General features: G+C 42.7%; 1 long non-coding RNA gene across 4 annotated transcripts in view; it reads left to right on the top strand.

Moving 5' to 3' along the window:
• The window catches only part of LOC123785903 (uncharacterized), a 63,522-nt gene that overhangs the window by 20,053 nt on the left and 21,016 nt on the right, over positions 1 to 22,453 (top strand). For all 4 annotated transcript variants that reach the window (XR_006777814.2, XR_006777813.2, XR_006777812.2 and 1 more), the window contains exon 3: positions 8,513 to 8,609. This is a non-coding gene — a long non-coding RNA (uncharacterized LOC123785903). The remainder of the gene's footprint in view (positions 1 to 8,512; positions 8,610 to 22,453) is intronic.

Raw genomic sequence — 22,453 nt, 5'->3', positions numbered from 1 at the left:
TGGAGGCTTGATGAGACTCAGGTTTGATTCCTTTGGCAAGATGACGAGTGGTACATCAGGAGCTATATAATGGCTAGTTGTCTCTCTTTGTGACTTTAGCAGTTACTGATGTTCAGTGCTTAGATCCATTCATTTATTGTGGGCTACAGAATATTCTAATTATGTTCTTTTCCCCTCATTAGTTGGAGTATTTATGGAAGACATTTCCTCTCTTTTATTATTTGCTTAAACCTAGTGGTACAATTCAGATAGGAAAAGCAAAGTAAATGCTTAGTTCTTTCCCTTTACTTACCAGTTTCCAAGATAGTGAATGTTCTCTACCATTACCCTACAAAGGTGACTTTATTTTAGTTGTCATGAATTCATGTATTCATACATATATTCAGCTCATCTTATGGGTTTCAAGTCATTGCAATCATTATCTTTACTGCAGCTCAATTTTTTCCATCTTTGGCCGGTGAGAGCCTCTTCCATTGGTACCTGAATCCTTTTGACATGGCCCTAGTGGTCTTTGATAGCTTCCTTGCTGTCTGATATGATAAGATACTCTAGCCTCATTCTGTATGTTTATTGCTCCAGATTTGGAATCTGCAGTTTCTCCAACAAGCCCTGGTTTTTTGTTTTTTGTTTTTGTTTTTAAAGCAGGAAATGGTTTTTCAAAAGCATGGTCTAGGCACAAATTGTGTTCATCATTACTGTGTTGGTCCCAGTTTCTAAGATTTTTCAGTGGACAGAGCTAGGAAATAGCTGTATGGTTCTTAGTTGTTGTTGTTTAAGATTTATTTATTTCAGAGTTGGGGGAGGTGCAGAGGGAGAGAGACTCTCAAGCAGACTCCCTGCTCAGTGCAGAGCCCAACGTGGGGCTTGATCCCACAATCCTGAGATCATGGCCTGAGCCAAAATTAAAAGTCAAGACACTCAACCTACTGAGCCACCTACGCACCCAAATAGCTGTATGTTTTTAAAGATAAAATACTTCATGAGCTCATTTAGATAATTCCAATTTGAATTTAGTACCATAGGTTTTTATGAATATAAGAGGCTCAGAACAATAGTACTAGTACTACCAACACCAATATGATTGCTAAAAGTTACATTTAAAAAAATATGCCAGTCTTTTTGTTTGTTTGTTTGTTTGTTTGTTTGTTTATTTATTTATTTATTTATTTATTTATTTATTTTAAGTAAGCTCTACTCCCAACGTGGGGCTTAAACTCAGGACCCTGAGATCAAGAGCTGCTCCACTGGCTGAGCCAGCCAGGAGTCCCCAAAGTTACATTTTTTCATTCGCTCTTCGCTTTTGCCTCTATTGTATATCTACCTTGTCAGAGTATATAGTCATTGCATACAATACTCACTCCCCTTTACCCCTCACTTAATAGTGATTCTTCAAGTAGCTATGTATTTAACACTCACTACTACTCTTGGTATTGATGCATCTCCAGTCAGTCTGGGGCTTGTTTTCTAGTAGATACACAGGAAGTGTTCACAGGAGCAAGATCTCCTGGGTTCTTACATGGCCATAACACTTTATGTCCTTTGTACCTGAAAGTCAGTTTTTCTAGATATAAAATCATCAGCTCACATTTAATTTTGAATCTTAAATATATTACTCCATTTTCTTTGGACATAGTATTGTTGGAACATCTGATTTTAACCTAATTTTTTTCCCTTGTAAGTCATTGTCTTTGAAAAACTATATGTCCAAAGAGCTTTTTCTCTTTAAAATTCAGTAACTTTATTAGAATATGTCTTGGTTCATCATTCTGAATCAATATGCTCACGTACACTGTATACCTTTTCTATATGTAGGTCTACATATTTTTTTTCTTTTTTCATTTCAGGAAAGTTTCTTGAATATTTCAAAAGAAATATTTGTTCTTTGGGTCTCTTCTGCAGAGACTCCCATTATTGTATGTTGGGTCTTCTTTGCCTACTGTCAATATTGGTCACTTTCTCTTGAACCTTTTTCTTTCTTTCTTCATTTCATACGGATTTTAAAGATTTTCCCCTCATTTTTAGCTTAAACTCATTTTAAGGTAATATTTGTTGTATTTATTTGCTATTGTGTTCATTGTAATTTCATTTTTACTTCTTTTTTTTAATTTCAAGTTTTTATTTAAATTCTAGTTAGTTAACATATAGTGTAATATTAGTTTCCAGAATAGAATTTAGTGATTCATCACTTACATATAACACCCAGTGCTCATCATAAGTGCCATCCTTAATGCCCATCACCCATCTAGCTGATCCCCTACCCACTTCCCCTCCAGCAACCCTCAGTTTGTTCTCTGTAGTTAAGAGTCTCTTATGGTTTGCCTCACTCTTTTTTTTTCCTTTCACCTATATTCATCTGTTTTGTTTCCTAAATTCCACATGTAAGTGACATCATATGGTATTTGTCTTTTTCTGACCTTTTTTGCTAAGCATTATATATTCTAGCTCCATCTATGTCTTTGCAAATGGCAAGATTTCATTATTTTTGATGGCTGAGAAATATTCCACTATATATGTATGTATATATATATATATATATATATATATATATATATATATATATATACACCAGTTCTTTATCCACTCATCAGTCAATGAACATTTGGTTTCTTTCCATAATTCAGCAATTGTTGATAATGCTGTTGTAAACATTGGGGTACATGTGCCCCTTCCAATCAGTATTTTTTGGATAAATACCTAGTAGTGCAATTGCTGGGTTGTAAGGTAGTTCTATTTTTAACTTTCTGAGGAACCTCCATACTGTTTCCCAGAGTGGCTGCACCAGTTTGCATTCCCACCAACAGTGTAAGAGGGTTCCCCTTTCTCTGCATCCTCACCAGCATTTCTTGTTTCTTGTGTTGTTAATTTTAGCCATTCCGACAGGTGTGAGGTGGTATCTTCATTGTAGTTTTGATTTGTATTTCGCTGATGATGAGTGACGTTGAACATCTTTTCATGTATGTTAGTCATCTATATGTCTTCTTTGGAAAAATGCCTATTCATATCTTCTGCCCATTTCTTAACTGGATTATTTGGTTTTTTTGGGTGTTGAGTTTCCTAAGTTCTTTATTGATTTTGGATACTACCCCTTTATCAGATATGTCATTTGCAAATGTCTTCTCCCATTCCATAGGTTGCCTTTTCATTTTGTTGATTGTTTCCTTCACTGTGTTTTTTATCTTGATTAAGTCCCAATAGTTCACTTTTGCTTTTGTTTCCCTTGCCTCCAGAGACTTGTCTAGTAAGAAGTTTCTATGGCCAATGTCAAAGAGGTTGCTGCCTGTGTTCTCCTCTAGAATTTTGATGGTTTCCTGTCTTACATTTAAGTCTTTCATCCATTTTGAATTTATTTTTGTGTATGGTGTAAGAAAGTGGTCCAGTTTCATTCTTCTGCATGTTGCTGTCCAGTTTTCCCAACAGCGTTTGTTGAAGAGACTGTCTTTTTTCCATTGGATATTCTTTCCTGTTTTGTCAAAGATTAGTTGACCATATAGTTGTGCGTCCATCTCTGGATTTTCTCTTCTGTTCCATTGATCTATGTGTCTGTTTTTGTGCCAGTACCATCCCGTCTTGATGACTATGGCTTTATAATAATACTTGAAGTCTGAAATCATGATGCCTCCAGCTTTTCTTTTCTTTTTCAAGATTGCTTTGGCTATTCGGTGTCTCTTGTGGTTCCACACCGATTTTAGGATTGTTTGTTCTAGTTCTGTGAAAAGTACTGGTGTTTTTTTGATAGGGGTTGAATTAAATGTGTGGATTGCTTTGGGTAGTACAGATATTTTAACAATATTTGTTCTTCCATGAGCATGGAATGTTTTTCCATTACTTTGTGTCCTCTTCAATTTCTTTCACAAGTGTTTTATAGTTTTCAGAGTATAGATCTTTTACCTCTTTGGCTAAGTTTATTCCTAGGTATCTTATGGCTTTTGGTGCAATTGTAAATGGGAGAGAGGATTGAACTCATTTTTACTTCTGAAATAAATTTTTCTTTTATTTCTAATTCTCTTCTGAGTTCTGTTTCCTCACTTCTGATTTTTTTCCTAATTTTGATTTATGTTATCCCTTCCTATATAACTTTCCCAATGTCTTTAACTTCATTTTGAAATGGTAGGTTACTGTTTGGATCCTGTTTAAGAACTTGCCTTTCTGAAGTGATTTTATTGTCTGTAGGAATATCATTTTGCCCCTTCATTTATTTTTTCTAATAATGTTTTTATGAAATTTGAACCTCATCCTTTTCTGTTGTTCATTTCTATGTAAAATTAGATTTCCTGAACTTTTAGAAAGAGGCATGGTTTTGTTAAAGGCATGACTGAGAATCAGGAAAACTGACTTCATGGAGGTCCTTCTAGTTTTTGTGAAGTGTTCAAAAAGAAGGTGGCTGGCTGTGTTCTTCTCCCCATTTTTATCTGAAATTTCTCTTCCTTTGTCTCTCTTGTCCTAATCCAGCTCAATTTGGTTCTGCTCCCACAAGTTCCTCCTCAGTACGGGCCCTCTTGGAAAGATGCCCTGGCTGGTCAGTCTAAAGGGTTCATAGGGTTGACACAACTTCAACCCCTTCAGTCCTTCTTACTGCGAGCTCCATGCAGTCACCCACTATGAAGCACAAAATTCTAGATTTAGCGGTTTTTATCAGATTGACCTACCATGTTTTCCAGTGATACCTGTTGGTTATTCTTGAGCTTCCCTGCTCTCAGAGCTTCTGGATACACAGTGCCTTCCCTTTGCTTCTTCTTACATAGGTGCTGATAATTTGCAGGTCTTGTGACTATCCCCTTCTGCTTATGTTTTGAAATTCATGGGGATACTTTGTCACCTAGCTTTCCTATGAATATTTTCAAAGGGTTTTGTTTTTGCTGTCTAGTTATTCTGTTTTTGTGAAGGGACCTGGGGACATTCAAAGCTATGCTGCTACCTGTTTAATCTTCCCCAAATTCTCACCCCACTCTAAAATTTGGTAGGTATTACCAAATTACTTGAAGGATGATGTACGTTCTGTGAACATTTGCTTTAAATTGATAAGCTTCCAGGGCCCCCGGGTGGCTCAGTTGGTTAAGCATCTGCCTTCGGCTCAGGTCATGACCCTAGGGTCCTGGGATCAAGCCCCACATCAGGCTCCCTGCTCAGTGGGGGTCTGCTACTCCCCCTCCTTCTGCTGCTCCCCCTGCTTGTGCTCTCTCTTTCTCTCTCTCAAATAATTAATTAAATAAATAAAATCTTTAAAAAAATTAATAAGCTTCCTATTTCTAAGCAGCAAAAAAGAAAACAATGAACATTCTGGGAGGCTATACATCCTAAGCATCTTCATTCTGAACCATATGTCTGCAAATAGGTATCAAAGAGCTTTGTAAATAAGAGCTGGAGGGATCTTAAATTCTGTAAATTTACAGAACCTGTATGGACTGCTCTGAGTTGATCAGTGCCCCTGGAGGACGTACTGCCCTTCAGAGGCCCAGTCAGGAGGGGGGTTCATATGCCGTAGCATCCTCAGAGTGGAAAATGAAGATCTTTGCAGGGTCAAGCTGAATATAAATATGTTGGAGGAATTCATTTGGGCTTCTCTCAAGCCACAGGTCACATGTCTGTGTTTTTTCAGGACTCTTCAAAAATTAAGTCAGCTGGGAAGGACAGTTGGTTTTTATTATATTCTTCTATTCCAACAGTCTTCTCATTAACAACAGGCAGCTTCTGACAGGGACTTTTAGTTATGTTCTAAAAAAACTAGCTTTTTTGGACCTCATATTTAGTTTATGTCTATACTGTAAAAATGAGTCCAAGGCCTCTAAAATTAGCAGCTGGCATGGTACTGTCTAGTCAGCTAGTGCAGATATTTAAGGTAGAAAAAGAAAACATTCTGCATTTGACTTATCTTTCCAGACTGATGTGTGGATGAGTTCCTAGCCATTGACTAATTCCATATTTTAGAATATTAGACTTGGCAATCTTCTTCCTTGTGCTTGAGTCAACATTTGTGCCTGTGAATTTTGTGTTCACTCCCAATTTAGTGAAATATGAGACCACCTGCTTAGTGGCCTGATCATGTAAGGGCAAAGATCCCACCTATATCTCCATGCAGCCCAACTGGCATTGAACCTGTCACTAGAAAACTCAAGATGAAAACCCAGTAGAGGCTTTCTCTGGTGATTTTCAAGGCCAGTTATGGTTCTCTAAACTAGACAGAAAGTATTTAGAGTTGACAAGAGTTCAGTGAAAGATTGAAGAAACCCTGGAGCACCTGTACTACTGATTTTCATCTGCTTTTTTATTAAAGCTTTTCCTGAGTGCATGGGTACAATGCTGCCTTTTTTGAAGATCCACTAAAGAAACACTTAAAAACATTAGTTTCTAGAACTAATTAATTTTTTTAAATGTATGCTGCTGTCATATTTGTATTCATTCTACAGAATACTAGACCACAGGCTATCTAGATGGTCCCAAAGGGAATATTACCTCCTAAAAACTTGAAACCCATACAGTCTATCTATTTCTCATCAGTCCACCACATGATTTCCATTCATCCATCAAAAACATTCACAGCGTTAACTAAACTTCCACCAGACCACTGCATTAAGAAGTATAACCTGCAAGATAGTGCAATATTTCTCATGTAGTTATTAGAGTAAAGCCTCATCAATTATTTATCATACATTTCCTACACGCAAGGCGCCATGCTAAATCATACCCAACATTGTAGAGTCTAGTTTTAAAGCAGTTAATTACCTAAATGCAACTTTCACAACTGACATTTGTGAAGTATTAAATGTCAAAAGCTATATTTTTAAGTTCCATGCGCAGAAGACACTGTTAATTGCTAAAATTTATTTGGCTTGAGAGACCTATTTTGTCCTCACTGCACTGGCTACACATTAGCCGGAGAATGAGAAGTCTTTTCTCTTTGTTGTGTTTTTAACATATATGCTGTGAAAAAAAGGTGAGAAAGAACCACAACAGAACAGAAGAGAAAATGAAGTTTAGTGAGGGAGTAGAAATATGTTAAAGAGAATATGGAGATGCATGGGGAATAAAGAGAGGGTTTGTTGTTTGCTATTTTGCAGGAGGGCAGGAGGGATATGTTGGTTTTTGTTTTGTCTTGCTTGTTTGTTTGCTTTGAGTACACAGATGAGTACTTAAGTGTAGGTAGAAAACCAAAATCAGAGAAGAGAATGCAGCAGCAGACAAGGAGTTTTAAAGGAACATTCTAGACAGGTGTTTGCTGCAGTAGGGTGGTTTTGTTTATTTGTTTTTGCAGTAAGGAAGTTCAGACAGCGAGGCAATGTCTGGATAGGAAACATGGATTGATGACAAATGGTTGTGTGAGATACTGGCTTGTTTATTATTAAAGAATTATGTAGGCATCAACCTGGATATATATAGAACCACAGTAGCCTACACCTCACCCGCTTATTGCCTACTCCTGGAAACCATCCACATCAATACAAATACGAAGAACTAGAAAAGTTCCAGAAAGGCCTCAGAAATGACATGAGGACTAGCGACCTACTGCCTGGGGTAAATCACTTTGGAAAGAAGACTGAATGGGAACATGATTAAATTTTATGAAAATATGAAGTTCATATACTGTGTAATCAAGAATGATTCACCAGATTATCCAACACTAAAACTAGGGGGAGAAGGAGCCCTTGAACTTTGAAAGATGTAATTTTAGAACATGTAAGAGGAAATTGTACTTTACCCTTTGAGTTATAAATCGGTCATACCAATAAGTGATACAGACATGAACAAAATGAATGCAATAGGAATTTAGGCAACTGCACGGAGAAACAACTCATCGTGAGTTCTTTAAAGGGAGGTAGAGCTATTTACGATATGTCTCTAATTTTGTAAAGATAATGTCCTGAAGATCAGTTTTATCTTTCCACAAAAACATCTCTCATCTCGTCTATCAGAGTAGTCTTCTGAATGAACGATGCTTGGCCTTACCAACAGGGACATCCAGTACCTAGCACAGTGCCTGATACAAAGTAGGCTGTTGGTCTTTGCTTGACTTGCTGAATCTCTTTTGTACTTCAAAGATGTATGGCCTTCAGAAAACTGAACTGATCTTGTTTATCTAATATCCTAATATTTAATTTGGATGTGGAAGTCATTTGAGCAATGCAGATAATTGTCATTAATAAATAAACAAATGGTATGAATTGCTATTAGCAATGGGATGTTAATGCATAGGATGAAAGACCGGGTTCCATTGTGGTTTCTGCTACTGTCCAAGGAGTGGTCCATTCCCCCGGATAAGTAAAATGACACAGATAAACAAGACTAGACTGAGGCAGATAGCTGCCTTAGTGGGCCAATCCGGTATTACTTCAAACCCAGATTCTTTACAGATGTGCGTCATGTTTACTTGAAGGCAGCCTGACAACCACAGGTGAAAGAGGATAGGATTAGTCTCTTTTCTATTGGCTTGAATAATTTAGTTCTGACCCAAACTTGTACCCTGTACTCAACAGAAGAGCTCCGCCATTAACTCCACCCCAATCCTCTTTGATGGCAGGTGAGTGAACTTCTGTTGTTCTTTGAGAAGCCCCCTTGGGAGCCTCAGCAGTGCCTTGGAAATCTCCCACCCCAAGCAGCTTCCTGAGATGTTCTGAGTAAGCATAATTGTCTCTATTTCATTACATTTTGGCATACAGATTGAGTTTACATGTCATTTACAGAATGATGCCTGGAATTCTACCCTTAATTCAACTCTTCAGATAAAACAAAAGGAAGAGTGAGAAACATTGTCTAGTAAATTTAAGATTTTTACTTAAATTATTTACAGTAGCCATAGACGGTTACTAGGTTGGCATCCTATGAGGGTAGAGAGTTTGTGTTATTTCTGTACCCATGTCATCCAGCACAGCGTGGGCAGACAGAGTGTGCTTAGTCAATGCTGATGGAGAATGGCACATGGATGACAGAAAGATGACAATGCTGGGTCACCCTCTCACCCTCTGCTTCCTGTGGTCCATGGGTGCTCCTTAAGGACCACCTTACTTTATTCTCACATTGACTCCAGGTGAGAATGAATTCAAGTTCATGAAAGGAGGAGGCATCTTCGGGAGAGGGCTACTCATTTCATGCTAGAAATAGCACAGGAAGTTCAGTTTTTCAAGCCCAACCACTTAAACTATTCTGTGATTTCTGAGCAGCTCAGTATGCTTTGTGCTAGATTGAATTGTATCAATAGCTGGTTTTCAACCATTTTTGACCTGTAGAATAACTCATCACGGTGACAACTGTGTTGCTTTCAGCGTGACGTGGTAGAAAGAACATGAGGACCAGATTCTGGAGTTCTGAATTCAAGTCCCAATACTGTGAAACCTTGGAGAAGCCATTTAACCTCCCCATGTCTCGCTTACTCATTCAGTAAATACTGAGCTGCTATTATACGCAAGACACTGTGGGGAACACAGTTTCTGCCTCTTCTGGGCCCATAGTTTACTTGGGGAGATAAAATTCACTTGCAAAAAATTATAATCCAAAGCAGTATATGATAGCCTCGAAGTTGCATTTTTTAAAATTAACAGCATCCCCAGCAAGAGCAATTATTTCCTGCTGCAATAATCAGGAGGACAATATAGAATAGAGGACAGTTGAGCTTGGACTGAAAGGATGCTTACGTTTCACTAAACACAGAATTGGGGGAGGGCCGTTCAAGCAAGTGACAGGGCAGGAGCAAAGGTGCCGAGGCAGAAAGCACGACGCTGTTTTGGTGTGGCTAGACAGATGGTTTGTGTGGGTGGGCCGTGGGAGAGAAGACTAGAAACCTGTTTCTTCCATGGCATGTGCTAGGAGCTTTTTCATTTTAGTTGCTACACTGAATAAATAAATTAAGGAAGGTTGGTAGAAAAAAACCCCAGAATGAAAGGCAGGAGAGCAGACGTCAGCTTTGTCACCAGTTTTCTAGAGTCCTTCAAACGAATCACTTTGGGGCTGTGTTGTCCTCAGCTATCAAATGGAGGTAATTAGGCTAGTCCCTACGTGGTCCTAAGGGTTACCAGGGTGAAATGAAAAATCGGAAAGAAAACTCTTGGAAAAGGAAAACTACTTTTCCCCTTAACATGAATTGTTACAGATAAGGTAAATTTAGATACTCCTGGTAACAACAAATATGTGTACTTTCTTGCTAGAGTACTTTTCAGGATAATCTCACTGCTTATTTGCAAGTGAAAGAAACTGTGTGAGTGGGGGGAGGGGGAGCTCAGACTGTGATCATTTGGGTCAGCTAGCAATACATACAGCAAAGGCTTCTGGACAGAGGCGTGGACAGAGGCAGTGTGGAGATAGCTGCTCGGCATCAAACGAGAGGCCCATCGTGGCACCTGGAGAGAAGCCAGGGGAGCAAACCTCCTGGAAGTAGGAGACTGGATGGAAGAATTCATTGAGCCCAGGAATATCATCAGATTGCAAAAGCCTCCTGGTGTCCTTCCAATTCTACACCCTGACCTTGCTCCAGCCGCTCATGACCCATGCACAGGTTGCTGATGCAGAACAGGAAGAAGTGCTCTTTGCCAGTGACTCACCTGGAGCCAGTCTACTTTGGCAGGCAGCCACCAGGCCAGGATGGGTGTGCCTCCATCACAGCTTCTCGGATGAGTCTTGCTGTTTTCAGCGCGCTTTCCTTAGCTCTGAGGTTCCAGGATGGATTCTCTACCAGGTCAGACTCTAAGAACAGCCACCCATTTCTCAAATGGGATTTGGTTTAACAGATTCTTGACTCACAGCAGGTCAAGACGCCCATGGAGACATCCCCTATGCAGATCCCAGGGAGTGGGGCTTTTTTTGATGTTTACACTCTGTGGATATGAGAAGGTTACTGGCGGACAGACCCTCCATGTGGCACTGCCACCAAAGCCGCAAAGGAGTGGCTGTCTTCTGGGGAGTTTTCCTTGGCTCCCTTGACCAGAGTCATTGCCATCTGTCAGGTCAGTGACCAGATGAGCTCATTTCCCCCAGTGCGGTGAGTTATCCTAGAAAATCTAGACCAAACCCCTATGAAGCAGAGCCTCAAGGGCTCCAGTTTTCATCATGGTGTATTTCCACAGGCATCTTCTTCCTAAGCAAACACTGGAGCCGCCATCTCAAGGAGCGCTCATGGGCAGTTCCAGGAAGGGAAGTGAGGCCTGGGGAGCATGAGTCCGGGGCTGTGCTGAGATGCACTGCACCTATATAGTCTGTTCTCTAGGCAAGCTGATTTGGGGCCAGTATCAGGTGTCTCTGATTGGGAGAATGCTAGGCTCCCTCATTCAGCTGGAGCCATGCCACAGGGAAGCAGGGGTCCCAGAGGAGAGGTGCAAGCATAGGGGAAAAGAACCTATGTGTGCCAAAGAGCAATGTCACCAATCACCAGATAGGGACAAGACAAGAAAAACTAACATCGCCCCATGTAGAGAATTAGAGCAACACTTGTCTGGATCCTTTGAGAAAGTTCCTCTTCAAATTCAAATGAGCAAGACACATTCAGTCTGGGGAAGTTCTCCACCATGTAAATCTCCTGGTCTGGGAAATGATATCGAAACACTTCCATTTGAATCTGGAGATAAAAGTGCCTGTCATTTCTTTGTGTGCCTGCCCTTACACCAATATTATTTCAGAAGGATTGGCTGGTGCATGTGACATGTCTCCACTACCATGAGGTGGATGGGTGTCAGAAAAGTACTGTTTATGGCATTTGAGAGTCTGTCAGCGTCCTAGTACCGTAAAGGAAGACGAAGGTTAGACCTGAGGTACGACTCCAGGAAGACAAGCACAGAGCCCGGTGGCGAGCTATGAACAAGACTGGCATTTCACAGCAGAGCTGCCGTGAGCAAGATCGGCCTTAACTAATTACACCTTGGCATACATTGGGGACTTGCTTGGCAGCCCAGAAAAGCCCTGTCAAGACAGGCGAGGGTCTGAGCCTCAAGGTTTTCGATTTGCATGCTGAGCCATCCAGGAGGACCAGGGTCAGATGAGGTCTCTGATTCATGGGGTTAACCATCCTCTCGCCTGAGTCCTGAGGACATGGCAAGAGTGAGCCATTAGGAACATGTGGATATGCCGGGTAGGGGTGTGTCGCTGCAAGTCTGCAGCGTCTAGATTTGTGTTTCTGATTATTCATGACATATATTTACAATAGACATTGATGCACTGAATGTCATTAGTCTCTCCCAACTTGGACTCTGCTAAAAATTTTAGGAAACCTATCTTTACCATCATAGGTAGTTCACAGAGTTGGGACATACATGTAGAAGATGTTTCCACTCCTCAAACAAGGCGGCTTTGGGAGATTCATTGGGCGTGTAAGATTTTCATTCATTGATACCCACCTTCTGGAAGTGTGTCCAAAATAGTTTCACTAAAGCACAGTTCCAAAAGCAGCAGAGTGGACATTGGAATGGCTGGAGATCTGCACCTGGGCTTCCTCTGTGTGTGACTATGGCACTAGAAAGGGTTTGCTTTCTTTTGTCTTTAAATTTTTTTATTCGAGTACAGTTGAAGGGTATTCTCTTTAAGCATCTTTCCTCAAGAAGTAGAGTAACCCCAACCTGTTCTGCTCACTCCTTTTTTTTTCATAATAATATTTTTTATTATATTATGTTAGTCACCATACAGTACATCCCTAGTTTTTGATGTAAAGTTCCATGATTCATTACTTGCGTACAACACCCAGTGCACTATGCAATACGTGCTCACTCCTTCACTGTGTCCCCTCAATATTTATGGACTCCTTCCCTTGGAATTGTTTACTGCATGCTGCTCTGTGATAATTCTTGTCTAGTAAGCCAGAAGCTCCCTAGCTCTGGGACCTGCTCTGCCGTTAGCCAGGATTTCCCCAGAGCAGGGCCTGGTTCTCTCCCATCCAGTCTTGCATACTCATGGGGCAGAAGCATGTGCCTCACCTCCTGTCTCCTCCCCAGGGCCTTTGCATTGGCCCTTGACCTCAGGTTGCTGTCCAACCACGTGGCTGCAACAGGACCACGGGCAAAGAGGCCTCCTCTTCACAGTAAAACTTGCAATCATGGCCACAGCTGATTCACAGACCGCGGAGTCTGGGAATTTCTGAGAATTCTCAGGTGGCTGGCAGAGTCTGCTCCTTCTTTCCATTCTCATGTGCTCTCCCTTTCCGATTCCTTCCCTTCTCTTTGTCTCACGCTAATTTTCTGTACCCCAGTCTGAAAGCCTTGTACATGCAAGAAAATCTTCTGCATCTGCCTATATTTTTGCACAAGCTAAAATAAAAAACAAACCCGAAAGGTAAAATATCCTGCAAAGCCCTGGCATTGCCCTTGAGTCTTTGCAGTGGTGGTGTCATTGCTTGTGAGCTGGTGAAGTTGGGAAGTGGAGTGGGGGTGGTTGTTAGATGGCTATTACAGAGTTTTGGAACCCCTTCTCTGAGCTTCACCACATCATATAGCCCCAAATTATTTGGATCCATTTTGGGGCAACTGCTTGGCCTGGAATTGTCCTCCAAGTCCGTTCTTCCTTTCCTTTCCTTTCTTTCTTTCTTTCTTTCTTTCTTTCTTTCTTTCTTTCTTTCTTTCTTTCTTTCTTTCTTTCTTCTTATTTCGTGAATTGGCTGCATTTAGCAGAGTAGAGTTAGTGTTTTTAATGGCCTGAAAAATGATATCCAGATGCTCCACACAAAAGAGGGGCCCTTCCCTCTAATTGTGAGCCTGCCACAGTCATCCTGAGCCTGGTCCCTCCCAGCTGGACAGTTGCCCTGAGCTCCCAGGGGGTCTACCTTGGGAGACCGCCCGGCAGCTCCAACTGGCCCCAAACCCAAGGAAGGAAGGCAAACCATCTGGAATGCATCGTCCAGATCGGCTCCACACTGCCCAGGCACCCTGACAGCTTTTTGGGACTGCTCGAGGCTTGGATTTAATCCATCAGGCTCTCCAGTCTGAGGCCTCCAGACCTCTCTGTCTCCTTCCAGAATTTGGATCCCACAGAGGCACAATTAGGCGCTCTAGCCACTTCCAAGTTCGGCTGACTCAGGAAAAGGACCAAGGTGTGCTCTGAGAGACACTTTCCAGCAGCTCTTGGACCAAGAACAAATAAAGGAAAAGGAATGTTTTCAGCAAGAGCCTTTCCCTTTCCACCTCTTCTGTTCCCACTGCCATATCCTGACCATCCACTCCAGCTCTGATGATTGACACTTATTTGCAGAGGAGAAAGAAAATTTGTCCATTCCTGGATGCTTTGGGGAGCCTTTAAAAAGGACAACCTGGCATCTCTTCACCATGTAAAGTCTGAGAGAAAGGAAGGGGTAAACTCTACAGGGGAGGGAGTGGTTAGAAAGAGCTTTGGAACTATCCTCAAACCAAACTGTAGGAAAAGGATTGAGGGTTTAAATTTTTTTTTTCTCTGAAACCATAAACCCCTACAAGCTATCAATGCATTCATTGCTAATTATTTTTTCCTAGAGCAATAAATATTTTGTTAGAATGCAAGACTAAATTGTTCCTTTACAAAGGCTAAACATCCTTCTTACCATTTTTTTCTCTACTTCTGATTTGTTTCTTCATAGACAAGAAAAAGAGAATTCCCCTCACATCCCTGACCATGGGAGCACAGATTCCAAGTTAATTGGATCCAAATTTAACAGAATCTAGTATGTCTCAAATCAAGCTAGTTCTCCCAAATGGTTAGAGTGTAGTGGCAGCGAATCCCAGAATAACCCAGCAACCCCACCCAAGAGTTGCCTTTGAAGCCTCCAGTATGTTTGGCAACGGGGTATATTTCACGTTCCTGCCTAAGTTGTCCACCTGGCAGTTGTTTCGGTGTCTAGGACTCATCCCTGCTTCTTCCAGCCCTGCTTTTAGTCTCTGCTCACCCCTCTGGTGTTGGCCACCTGGAACCAGCAGATTTCAACCTGGAATCAAGATGGAATGCTGCCATCGACACAGGAGTCTCAGCAGAAGTGGGTGGAGCAGGCCACACTTCTGGATATTATTTTCCCACTCTCCCTGGGTCATCCCCACAAAGGCTGCATAGCCGTATCAACATTTGGAGCAAAGAGGAGGTCTTACTGACCCACAGCAAATTAGAGTTGAATAGCAGAAGTCCTCTGGCCACTCCACATAGAGAACCTCTAATTGGCTACTTTCCCCTAGGTTCTAGCTTTCTGCTGGGTCACTCAATCTACACCAGCCTTCTCCAGCGTCTTCTTTTGTATTTGCTCCCTCTCCTCCAGTAGCTACCAATTTTTTATGCAGAATCATTTAGCCAAGTCTTGTCTCCTTACAGACAATGCCTTTGGAGCATCACTTCCAAATGAAAAGAGGCTTCAAGGTACTATGGTGGATGGGTCACTGTATCCCTTCCCCATGCTGAGGGAAAGCCACTTGAAGCACTTTCCCTCTTTAGGACATCTTTGTGCTGAATCTCATAGGACAGATGAAGAAATGTGGCTTGGGTGAGATGGGGCTGGGGAACTAACTCAGTGCCGAAGCTGGCCCTGGGAATGCCAGTGATAGGTAGGCAAGCATCCCAAGGCCATGAAAATCTCAGCTTTGATTTCATACCAACTCAAGCCTGGGATTTCCAATTTGGCAGACAGAGCACAGCCTCAGGGAATTGAAGAGGCAGTCAGTATTCAGAAGACCTCTGGAGGGGCAGATACCATGGAGGAGATCTGAAGAATCTCCAGCAACCAGGTTTGGGTATAGGCCAACACTCCAGTCCAGGAAGGGGATCAATGGACGCATAGTCCCCCACCATTGGATGGTCAGTCAGAGTGGAGCTCCAGCCTCAGAAGGGGACTTAAGCACTAAACAGGATAAAGGGGGTTACATATTGGACACCACAGTCAAAGCTCTGGTGAGCATGGAGGATATAGGAAGAGCTATAACTCAGAGCCAGTATGCATGACCAGTGGCTGCCACAGAGGCCTCAGATCTGTGGCATATTGACCAGCAAAGATACAAGGGGAGTAAAATAGGCACCATGGCTGTAGGATGGGCACCTGGCTGTGGGAATGATAGGGTAAGTGGTTATTTATGTGCTGAGCCAGCAGGGCCAGGGAGGTTGGGCTGGGGAAGGCAGAGGAAGGGAAGCAACAAGGAGACTGGTCATCCTCAACCATAAAGGAGAACATGCTTATTATTAGAACATCACCTCCCTGACACTCTGGCCATGTACCAGCTTGACGAGGTGGGGAAAGCACCAGATTGGGAGTCAAATAGTCTGTTCTGGGCTGGTTCTAGTCAATAACCAGTTGTGGGGCCTTGGACATTTATTTTCAGTAACTGTTGGGCTTCAGTTTCCTCGTCTGTGACATTAGGAGATGGGGTTAAATCAGTGATTCTTAGAGCCTAGTCCTCTGACTGGCGGCATGAGCATCACCTAGTAGCTTATACGAAATGCAAATTCTCAGGCCCCACCCCGGAATGATTGAGTCAGAAACTCTGCCAGGGGAACCTAGCAATCTGAGCTTTAGCAAGCCTCCAGATGATTTTTTTTTTTAAGATTTATTTATTTATTTGACAGAGACAGCGAGAGAGGGAACACAAGCAGGGGGAGTGGGAGAAGGAGAAGCAGGCTTCCCGCTGAGCAGGGAGCTCGACGCGGGGCGCGATCCCAGGACCCCGGGATCATGACCTGAGCCGAAGGCAGACGCTTAATGGGTGAGCCACCCAGGCATCCCAGCCTCCAGATGATTCTGATGTACCATAAAGTTTGAGACGCACTAGGCTAAATAATTTCTAAGTCCCTGCATGCTCATATGCCTTCGGATCTGTTAGGATAGATGAAATCAATGTCTCTGTCTCTGTCTCTCTCCCTCTCCCCTCCCCTCTCTCTCTCTCTTACACACACACACACACACACACACACACACACACACACACACACACACAGTACAAGCCACATATAACTTGGCCAGTAAAATACCAGTCTTCTGATGTGGTAGTTAAAAGCTCTGTGAGCAGGTCTGCACTCCATGTTCCAGAAACCCAGCCCACATCCTCTCTCTCATTAGCCTGTCACTAAAATCGGAGCCTGCCTCTACAATGGATACATTACAGTTCTAGTCAGCAGGTGGCAAATTGTACAATAAATTCTTGTCTCCTCTACCTCCTGCCCAATTAGCTGGAGATAAGATAGGAAGATTTACTCTTTTCCACAAGCAAGGTCACAACCTGAAGTGGAAATAGAAGCCAGTTTCCATCCTGGCTCTCCTGAGGCTGCTGCAGCGGATTGGCTAGGAGGCAGGTGGCTCTGCCTGGTAGCAGGGATTTAATAGGCAAAGCGGTGCAGGGAGGAGAACCAAAAGGGAAGAATAGCTGTGCTAAGCCTGTTGCCTTCTAGTTAAAAAAAAATTTATAGATCTATTTATAACCTTTCTTGCTCCACAAAGGATTTGAGGCACTGCCTTCTTGTTGGAAAACCCTTGATGCCAATTCTTGGCGTCTGATGCTGTGGACTTTTCTGAGCTCACGCAGGGGGCCAAGTCTTGTTCACACAGCCTCTGTGGAGGGTATAATGGCTACTCTAAGCAGTGTGTTCTAGAATACCCTCTTCCTGCTCATCCTGTCCTTCCATCTGCCTCACCATGATCCTGTTCCTTTTTGTTTTTTAAACTGCATAACCTGACTCCCGGCTTTGCATTTTCCCAGTTAGGTCCAGTAAACAAGATCCACTAGGAAATGTTCAAAAAATCAGTTTGAGGAGTGGTTCTCAAAATTCTGAACACGCAGGGAACCCTTCAGCTTCCCTCAGGGGTCTGTTCTTTGTAGGAATGTGCCAACTGATCGATCATCGGTTAGCTACTTACTCTGAGTTGATTTGGGTCAGGGCAGGGGGGAGGATTTAAGTCAGCTAACAACTGATAAATGGCCTAGAAGAGAGCCAGGCGCATGGTAAATACTCAGTAAGTGTTACTTTAAAAACCAACCAGTCAACCCAGTAATTGATACAGATTTGTACTGGAACCATCCATCTACATCCTCTTTGGGAGAAAACGGGCCAGGGCTATGGTTGCAACTAGGTTTATTTCTTTGTGGCACTAATTGATCCCTGTGATTCTGAGTTCCCAATTCTGGCCTCTTTTTCCACTTTCCCTTATCTCCTTAGCCTGGAATAGTACTCAACACCTGAGTCACTCCTAGTTTTGTTTTGTTTTGTTTTTTCATAATAAATAATTCCAGTTCCTTAAAAAAAACCCTCAAAGGAGATTTACAAGAGAGATTTACTGTGTATACAATGTCCCTGGGCCACTGGACTGATAAAAACAAGTAGGGACAAGGTCGCCTGGGTGGCTCAGCTGGTTAAGCATCTGCCTTCGGCTCAGGTCATGATCTCAAGGTCCTGGGATCTGAGCTTCCAGCTCAACGGGGAGTCTGCTTCTCCCTCTCCCTCTGCCCTTTCCCCTTGCTCATGCTTTCTCTCTCAAATAAAGAAATAAAATCTTAAAGAAAAAAAAACTAAGTACGGACAGCCTCACATCATTTTTTGACATTGGTGAGTTTCCCCATACGAGGTGGTCTGGCTTGGGGCCCTGGAGGCATTGGCCCCTGGATTTCAGGTACGGTGTGATCACTGGCACCAGCTTGTGTGGTTTAGACCCTGCTCTACCCCAAGTGGCCCTCAGTGCTCTGCATGCAGACATTCCTCCCTGCTCCTTCCATTTATCCATGACACTGCCTACTAGGGTTCTTTCTGGAACTTGACAAACCACTGAAATTTTTCTAGAGGGAAGAGACAAGAGCAAAGAATAGATAAGACATTTCTAAGAAAGCAAAGATACCCTACCAGAGATCAAGACTTATTATTAAGTGATAGAAATTAGAACTGTGTGATTGGTGCAAGGATATAAAAATATACCAGTAGAACAGAAGAAAGACTCTAGAAACAGACCCGCATGCATATACAAATGTGACAGAGAAGATACGACAGATAGGCAAGGGTGATGGTGGTCCCTTCCATAAATGGTACTGAAAAATTGGTGTCCATTAATATGGGGGAAAAAAAGAAAATGGACTACAAACAAAGATGAATTTTGTAAGATTATTTATTTGAGAGAGAGAAAGAATGCGCATGTGTGTGCACGAGGTGGGGGAGGAGCAGAAGGAGAGGAAGAAGCAGACTCCCCGCTGAGCAGGGAGCCTGATTGCCTGCGTTCCCAGGACCTTGAGAACACGACTGGAGCCAAAGATGGACGCTTAACCGACTGAGCCACCCAGGCACCCCAAGGATGAATTTCTGATAGAATAAAAATTTAAATGTAGGAGGCACAATCTAAAAAATCTTTTAGAGGAAACTACGGGGTAAGTTTATGAACTCAGAATAAGAAAGAGTATCTCATATAAGCCACAATAGGCAGAAACCATACAGGAAATTTTAATGCAAATTTCTACATTAAAAATTTTAAACTTCTGTTCATCAGAATTCACCTTAACAAGAGTGAGAAGGCAAGCCATAGTCTGGGAAAAAATATTTGCAACATATGTTAACTAGCAGAGGATTAGTGTCTAGAATAAATGAAGGACACAAATAGATCAAGAAGAAAGAGAAACACCTCAATAGTAAAAGAGACAAAAGGCATAAACAGGCATTCACAAATGGGCAATGAGCAGGTGAAAAGATGCTCAACCTTCGATTGACAAAATGCAAATCAAATCTACCTGATTCATATCCACCAGATAGGCAAAAGTTACAAAGTCCAACAATAACAAATGCTGGAAGGAATGTGAAACAACCAGAATTCATATCTTATCAGGGTGAGTATAAATTGGTCCTAGTATAGCAAAACAATTGGGCATTTCCTGGTAAGGGGCAAGGCAAGCACATCCGAAAACCCAGCAATTCTACACCCAGGTATATACGCTAGAGTCGGTCAGTCTCCCTCTCTCTCTCCTTCTCTCTTTCCCCATATCTGTGTCATATCCACATTGATGTCTCTATACCTGGAGACATTATACAAGAATGTTTCATGCCACACATTCAGAATAACCAACCCAAATACCCACCAACATTAAGTGAACATGTAAGTTTCATTATGTTCATTCAGCATACTACTATACAGCGGTGAAAATGAACAATAGCTACACACGAGTATGGATGGATCTCACAGGGGTCAGTGTGCCTGGCTGAAGTCCCACCCGCCCCTCTAGGACATCCTCCCTTTGACCCCAGTACAGTGTCTCCCTAGTCCCTTACACACAGAAGCTTTCATCAAATTCAGTTGGGACTATTATTGATCAATTACTTGAAAAAATGGGTTAGAGCAAATAAGACAATGAAATACTCCAGCCTTAAACATCTTATTTTAACTTAAAACATACAAATATGGGTTCATTTGCCAGTCTTTTGATGGGGAGGCTAGGCTTTTCATTTGGGCCTGAGTTCCTCATCATCTTTCTTGCATCGTTCCAGTTTCTCCAAAGTGGAGCAAGAACACAGTCACTTGAGAAGCCCAAGGTCACAAGCCTTGCAGCAGACCTGGTACCAGAATGACTTTGTGTTTCTCAGCACAGTGCTGAGCGGAGGAGTGTCCTATAAATTCAGTTGAACTGCACAGAGCTACTTGGAAGGATGCCCGACGAGGGTTGGGATGGGAACAAAGAGGATAAGCTGTAAGATGCAGGCGGGTGCCAAAGAAAACTTGACTTAAATTCTCACACTGCCTCTTGTGGTCATCCCCAGATCAAGTACTGGGCACAGCTACATGCACACACACAAAGCTTCACACAGTGTCTGTCTCTTTTACCTGACGGCTCGCTCTGGAACTTAACGCTCTTCTGGTGTGTGTGTGTTGGCGGGTGGATTGGGGAGGCTGGGGAGTTGAGGAGGACACGGATAGTGAGGAGCAGACTTTGGCTTCCCTCCTCAGCTCAGCTTCCCCGGCATCTCTGGGCCCTTCTCTGTCCAGTCTGTGCTCTGAGGTCAGAATCTAGTTTACAGCTATTTAAAAGTCTGCACTTGACCCTGGAATACTGGCAAGCTCCAGAGGAATTAGAGTTCATAAGTACAGTTTCCTAGGGCTGTGGATGCTTCGTGTGAGAGCTTAGCAAGTGCCAAGGAGACAGTCAATATACATGTGTATGTGTGTGTGCATATGTGTGTGTACATGCATGTGTATATGTGTGTGTGTGTTTGTGTGTGCCCTCGTACGTGATCTTTCCCTGACCTAGGCCAGGGAAGTACAGATTGCACGGGGCGTCAGGAAGTGCCCTTCCAGTTCATGGCTCCTAGAATTTCAAGGTGCACATGCTGCTGTCGATTTTATTGTTTCTCATAAATATTATCTTGTTTCCCGCACATGGGCAGTGCTCTCCCAGGGTTTGCAGGGGAGGCCATGCAAGTCCGGCCTGTTTGTTTTGGCCGGGCCTGCTGAGGGATAAAGCAGGGCCGGTACTGGCCCTTCCCTGGCCCTTCCCGGGGTGCTGGCAGCCAGCTGTGGGGGAACATGCAACTGCACGGGGAGAGATGGCAGGGTCCAGGCCCGGCAACTGCAGCAGCTGGAGTGGGAGGGAGGGGGAGTGGTGAGGTAGAAACCCTTTAGCGCTGTGTTTTCTCATCCTCCTGCCCACTCAGACATCCTGGTTTAGGAGAGCTGGAGCATGGCTGCACAACTGCTGCCTGACAGGAGAAAGGATGGAAATTCCTGAAGTACTCCTGATTAATACTCCACGAGTACTAATTTATTTCCTGTTAGTATAATTCAGGTTCTTGAGAGATTTGGGCTGGGCAGGAGGAAGACCTTCTTTGAGAACAAGGAAAATTAAAGCCTGGGTCAGAAGCTCAGATCCCGGGGCGCCTGGGTGACACAGCGGTTGGGCGTATGCCTTCGGCTCAGGGCGTGATCCCCGCGTTATGGGATCCAGCCCCACATCGGGCTCCTCCGCTATGAGCCTGCCTCTTCCTCTCCCACTCCCCCTGCTTGTGTTCCCTCTCTCGCTGGCTGTCTCTATCTCTGTCAAATAAACAAGTAAAATCTTAAAAAAAAAAGAAGAAGAAGAAGAAGCTCAGATCCCTCTAGAACAGCCTCCCAATTTTATAGATGTTCAAACGGTAGCCCAGAGAGGTTTGCTAATTTGCTCCAGGTCACACAGCTCATCTGATGGTACATATCATGAAGACTTTTTAAAAAAGCTTTTATTTTAAATCCAGTTAATTAACTCACAGTGTTATATTAGTTTCAGGTGTACAATACAGTATTCAACACTTTCATACATCACCTTGTGCTCATTATGACAAGTGCCCTCCTTAATCCCTATCACCTACTTAACCCCTCCCCTCACTCCCATCCCCTCTGAGAACCATCAATTTGTTCTCTATGATTAAGAGTCTGTTTCTTGCTTTCTTTCTCTCTTATTTTTTTCCCTTTGTTGTTTCTTAAATTCCACATATGAGTGCAAGCATATGGTATTTGTCTTTCTCTGACTTATCTCACTAAGCGTTATACTCTCTAGCTCCATCTATGTTGTTTCAAATGGCAAAATTTCATTCTTTTTATGGCTGAATAATA

Source organism: Ursus americanus, chromosome 7, assembly GCF_024610735.1.
Source record: "Ursus americanus isolate L20-20 chromosome 7, mUrsAme1.1.p, whole genome shotgun sequence".
NCBI classification, from domain to species: domain Eukaryota; kingdom Metazoa; phylum Chordata; class Mammalia; order Carnivora; family Ursidae; genus Ursus; species Ursus americanus.
This window is presented reverse-complemented; position numbering and strand designations above follow the sequence as displayed.